The following is a 6367-nucleotide window of genomic DNA, read 5'->3' as shown; positions in this document are numbered from 1 at the left end:
TCACTGGGTCTACTGTGATCTTGTAGTGATCAGCTTCTTCCAGCCCTGGATGTAGTTCAACTTTAATCTGTAGGAGCTCTGGGTCCTGGGTTTGGCTGAGTTGTGAGGACAGAGTATTCTCACTATAGTTCTCATATTTCACAGGATGTAAGATCATCTTGCACCTATCAGACTCCTCTAGATCTTGACATAGTTCCTCCTGTTCCTCTTTAATCTGTAGGGGATCTGGGTCCTGGATTTGGTTAAACCACGAGGACTGAGGTTTCTCTTCATCATGTTCACTCTTCACAGAGACAGGATTGAATGTGACCTTCATGATATCAGCCTCCTGTAGACCTTGGAGCTGCTCTCCCTCCTGACTACTCCAGAGTTCCTCCTGTTCCTCTTTCATCTGTAGGGGCTCTGGCTCCTCCTGGTCCAGACTGGGGCTCCTCTCTTGCTGCTCAGGGGGAACCTCCTCTTCACAGATACACAGTTGTAAGGCAACGGAGTCTAGAAAGAAGAATGCATGTTAAATGTAATTTGTTGTAACCATTACTTTTGAAAGTAACAAACACTACACTCTTGCCAGGAAGGTAACATGTTGAACGAATAGGCCTATATAGGGATGCACAGATCATATACCCAATATCGCTATCAGGGTGATACTAGCTAGGGCTGAACGATTAAGCGATTTTAAATCAAAATCGCGATTTGAAATTATGCAATTAGCAAATCACAACAAAAAAAAATCGCAAAAAAACGTATTTTTTATTAAAAAAAATGTTAACCAGGAAATCCCATTGAGATACAAGATCTCCTTTGCAGGTTGTTGTTATTGTTGTAGAACGGTTTGGGAGAGGGAGATAAGGGGTTTTAGATTGTGTGTTGTGAAGTTTAGTCTTCAGAGAGGGAGAGTAAAGTACAGAAAAAAAGGTACCGTTGGGTACCGGTATCGATTCCCAGGTAAAAAGAAATATTTTCAGGCTCGGTGTCCCGAACAGACCCACCACGTAGGCCAGATGCAAGCCGCATTTTACAATAAACCTCTGTGGGGCTGCTTAAAAAAAAAAAGTATAATCGCAAATTTTATCGCAATCGCAATATCCCTCAGAAAAATCACAATTAGATTATTTCCCAAAATCGTGCAGCCCTAATACTAGCTACATTTGATTGATCTGTATCGACTACAGTTGGTCAGATCTATTACCAAGTTGTCATAAAGCTTTCTCCTCCAGTAACAGAGGAGAAGGAAAAAGTTCCCAGCTTTCCTCCAGAATAGGGCTGCACGATTTTGGGAAATAATCGAATTGCGATTTTTTGGACAGATATTGCGATTGCGATTACATCAAAAGGCATCACAGTATATTGCAAAAAATTGTCAGGAGTAACAAACGCAGAGATTTCCGAGGCACGGGGGGGGGTCAAAGGGACCTGCCAGTAACCCTTTAACAAATCTAGTTTGCTAACATAGGTGGCAGATCCAAGGTTGTCAATACAATCTTCCATGCGGGGCAGTGGGAAGGAATCAGGCACGGTGACAGCATTTACCTTTCGGAAATCAGTATAAAATCTAGGAGTTCCATCCGATTTGGGAGCCAACAAGCAAGGTGAACTCCAGGGACTGCAATTTGGCTTGGCTAAACCATGTTTCAACAAATAGTCAACCTCCTGTTGCATCATGGCTCTCTTGGTGATGTTAACACGGTATGCATGTTGCTTGATAGGCACAGCATTGTTAACATTAATATCATGGGCCAATACAGAAGTACAGGAGGGAACATCACCAAACAGAGCCATGTAGGCCTGAATCAAAGTTGTGATGTCCTCTCGCTGCTCCTCAGGTAAGTGTGCTAAGTGAGTGGGCAGGTTCAATAACATCTCAGTGTTGGACAATCTAGCACACTGATGTGCTGCATTGCGCAACTCTAAGCCATCTACATCCTCACCACTAATGTCAGGAGAGTCCGGAACTATAGGAGTTGAGGCAACAGCAGAGACGGCTAGTCCTGCTGTCTGGTCTGAGGTCTTCACCTGCAGACTATCTCTGGAGAAATATGGTTTAAGCATATTGATGTGGCAAACACGAGAGTGACGTTTACGATCAGGGGTGCGAACTACATAGTCAGTATCACTTATTTTCTTGTCTATTGCATAAGGTCCGGCAAAACTAGCGGAAAGAGCAGAGCCAAGGATAGGTAACAGGACTAGAACCTTATCACCTGGCTGGAAAGATCGAGAAACAGCTTTCTCGTCATAGTGCCGCTTCATAGTTCTCTGGGAAGAAGAGAGCGCCTCTTTTGCGAGAGAGCACGCCTGATGCAGTCGCTCTCAAAACTGGCTAACAAAATCACATTAGTGGGTGTGCTGTCACCCTTTGACATGAACCGTTCTTTAAGAACTTTCAGAGGTCCTCTAACAGTGTGCCCGAAAACGAGCTCAGCAGGACTGAAACCAAGAGACTCCTGCATAGTCTCTCGTGCAGAAAATAGAACAAGGGGGACACCCTCATCCCAATCTTTCTCTGTGTCTAAGCAATATTTACGCAACATGGACTTTAATGTCTGATGCCAACGTTCTAGAGCCCCCTGAGTTTCAGGGTGGTAGGCACTGGACACTATATGTCGGATACCCAGGGACTGCAACACTTGCTCAAATAACCTAGACAGAAAGTTGGTGCCTTGGTCAGTCTGTACTACCTTAGGCAGTCCAAACGTGGAGAAGAACTTGGTCAAAGCCTTAATTATTACAGGAGCTGTAATTTTGCGAAGAGGTATAGCCTCAGGAAAACGGGTGGCAGTACACGTTATTGTCAACAAAAACTGGTTGCCGGCTTTAGTCTTCGGCAACGGCCCAACACAATCAACTATGACATGTTCACCGACCGCTGGTATGGGACAGAGGGGAGCAGGTGGAATTACTTGGTTTGGCTTTCCGGTGATCTGACAAGTACTACAGGTACGACAGTACTGTGCTACATCGGACTTCAAACCGGGCCAAAAGAAATGTTGAAGTATTCTGTTGTATGTTTTAGTGACTCCCAAATGTCCAGACCAAGGGTGGTCATGGGCCAAGAACAGTACATGCTGACGATAAACTGCAGGGACAACAATCTGATACAGTGCTCCAGTCTGGTTTCTGATCTGGTAGCCCTACCTCTGATTGCGCATGCTCTGCCAGTCTAGTAGCATGGGACCTCCATGTAACTTGATTGATTTATTTCGATTTAAAATCGATTAATCGTTCAGCCCTACTCCAGAATGGATCTGATTCCACTTGATGATATATTGGCCAAAGGTTTGACATTTCTATTACATAAGGCTATAAAGTAAGACATGTACATGAGTATCTCATCTTTTACAGTCTATGCTCGTTATGTTTACAGTCTATGCTAGCTCGCCAGCAGTCTGAGCTGACCAGAGATTGTTCTTCTTAACTTTTTAAGTTAACGTGGAAAGTCTGTTTTTATCTCTGGTCCCATTCCCACACTGGCCTGTTGAGTAGAATCCTCAGTCTTCACACCTGGCTCCAGTGCTCAGAACATAGCTTTCATTGACATTTGAATCTGTTTTGGGAATGAACCTCGCTTTTTAGAACTGACAGAGGCCATCCAAACAGACTGGCTAGTGTGAGACTTTGGCTCCTTTTGCTAACAAAAGGCAATTCTATTTGTGCTCAAATAGGGAATGTCACCGAATTCATATGGACAGTTGTGGCAGGAGCAGCGTTGCGTTGTTATTATGGGCTGAGCCGCCACGCAGGATAATGACGCCGCGCGCACGCGCGCACACGCACGCGCGGCCCCGCGCGCATGCGCATATGTTCCCTCGCGCACAATAATACACTTTGTTTGTATAGCCTTTCATACAGAAACTGCAGCTCAAAGTGCTTCACAACAGAATTAAGACAGGCATAAAATGAGCACATAAAGTGCAGACATATAAAATCAGTTTTTCACATTAGGATCTAACATCCCAACAGGCAACCTTGTTTATGGTTTGATTCAGTTTTAATATAAATAATAAAAATAAAGAGAAGATTAATTAATTATCTACTCAGTCCCGAAGTTTGTGATGTAGATATGGAATGTCCCGGGTTGCTGCTGTTTGCAGAGTGTGTTGTTGTCCGGGGGTGAGTGGTGGTGGGTGGGGGGGTTGAATCAAAACAGTTGTCAATTCGGAATTGACGGCTGTTTTGATTTGGCCCTTCGTTCGCCGTCGTTCACCTTTGGACGGCGGTGCACTCTGTGGGCAGCGGCAACTTGGGACGTTCCATATTTACATCACAAAGAGTCCCAGACTGGTTGAAGACACCAGCCTATAGCGGCTATTGTTATGATAATGCGAGGTAGCGCCGCAGGTAAACACAACGATCCGAGCCGAGCGCAGCGCGTTCTCGCGAGCGCGTGCATGTGCGTGCACGCGCTTCTGCTCAAATCTTTAATACTCAGTGAGGTACCACTGAGTGGTACCCCGTGCCATGAACAACGCATGCCTGGGCAGGAGATGAGTCTGTTCTAAAACGAAGAACTGTTGAAATTCTAGACCCTCTTTTAAGTCTGCTATAAAAAAAAATTAAAAGAAAGCCCGTCCTTGTTTGGTCCGATATTATTTTCTGAAAAGCCATTTCATTGGCTTAGTGACGATAAGACGCTTGTTTTCTCTGTTCTGGGCAGAATGTCTTGGCATCTCCACGCTACTGTATATTCTGCCCATTGCAATGTATAATTTTCCCATTGCAATGTATTATTTTCCTGTTTGTTGTTCACTTTTGAATAAACCTCTGAAAGATGAATTCTAAATCAAAATCAAATTTATTTATTTATAGGGCCCGACAACACACGTTAATGTCCCCATGGGCCGTACAGGTCTTCTTTAAACAAGTCAAGAAGAAAACATAACAATAAGTCAAGAACAGAACAAGAACACCATAAGGTCCAAACATTTTTAGATGAATGCAAATAAATGAAAGAATGCAAGCACTCCCAGACATACCCCACGCGAAGGTAAGGAAAAACTCACTAAAACCTAACAATACGGAAAAAAGCTCCACAGGCACTGTGGAGGAGAGAAACCTTAGAAGGGCCATTCAAGGGGGGATCTCCCTTCTTAGATGTTGGTGATAGTAGTGTTGCAGAAGGATAGTTGGTAAGCATGCACTCATGTGTGTAGTGAAACACAGATGAGTGCATGCAATAGCAACTGAACATTTTGAAAGATTAAAGATAGAGCTAATAGCGATAGCAACTGAACATTTTGAAAGATTAAAGATAGAGCTGATAGCGGATCTATTTGAGGCACAGGGGCGGCGCAAAGAGGGTCACGTCCTCCCCGTCTTAGTCACGGGACATTCAACACTCCGGTCATTGCTCAGGGACAGCCGGAGACAGGTAGATAGGGGGCGGCGCAGAGAGGGTCGCGAACTCCCCGACATCATCGCGCGACATCCGGCACTCCGGTCACCACTACGAGACCTCCGGAGACAGGGGGGCACGCAGAGGGGGTCGCAACCTCCCGGCAACCTTCTACCTTTTATTATTGAAGATGATCAGATAAACGCAGATAAACAGCAGCCGTATGCTAGTGGCTAACTTACAGCACGCTGTCCAGTCACGTGATTGACTGTTTACATCCCACACCCTACTCGCGGACCCCTCCCTCTCCTTCATGCAACTGTGTCATCACCTGATTCAGCCTTATTAGTCCACACTCTTTTAAACATAGGAAAGGCTTGGGACTAATTAATTTAAATGTAAGGAGTCTGGTAAAACAACAAGAATATGGATCATCTGAAGATTCTGGTCCCTCAGATTGATTCTGATATTTTAGTTAACTGAATCACATGACATCAGCTCCATTGATCAGAGTTACTCTCCCATTATTCAGACATTGAGATGATTGTCTTTGGTGATTTTAATGTTAATTGGTTAAGTAATGCCTCCAACTACTTTAAGGAGGTTAGTGGTAATTTATATCTTCCCCAGCTGGTTACTGAACCCACCAGGTTAAACCTGAAAAACATGGCTAAATCCACCTCAATTGATCCGATTTTCTAAAATAGATGTAATAATTCAGCTTGCAGAGTATTTGAGTTGGGAATCAGAGATCACTGCCCCACAGCATGTATCAAAAACTCCAGACTACAGAAATCAAAATCTCACACTATTTCCAAAAGACACCCCTGATTAGAGCTGCCGCGATTACCGCATTACCGCGGTATCGCTGTTACATCACGGCCACCGCAGAGTAGGCTGAATATCACTGGTGTTTTTTATAATAATAATAATGAAGTACCCTCCTCTCCTCTCGTTGGGCTTGCGGCTCTGCAGATATACCCTACTTCTCTATCGAGGTTCCAAGCGACCCTATTGGGTACCAGAAAAGTCACG

The 6367-nt window shown here is 44.4% G+C and overlaps 1 long non-coding RNA gene across 1 annotated transcript in view; it reads right to left on the bottom strand.

The window, feature by feature from the left end:
- Positions 1-362: 362 nt before the first annotated feature.
- LOC311246239 overlaps positions 363-6367 on the bottom strand; it is a 59478-nt gene continuing 53473 nt past the window's right edge. Inside the window, exon 3 of the long non-coding RNA XR_014620791.1 lies at positions 363-492. This is a non-coding gene — a long non-coding RNA (uncharacterized lncRNA). The remainder of the gene's footprint in view (positions 493-6367) is intronic.

This window comes from Notolepis coatsorum (assembly GCF_963971535.1).
Source record: "Notolepis coatsorum genome assembly, contig: SUPER_1_unloc_1, whole genome shotgun sequence".
NCBI classification, from domain to species: Eukaryota; Metazoa; Chordata; class Actinopteri; order Aulopiformes; family Paralepididae; genus Notolepis; species Notolepis coatsorum.
The sequence above is the reverse complement of the archived record's forward strand: the minus strand, read 5'-3'. Positions and strand labels throughout refer to the sequence as shown.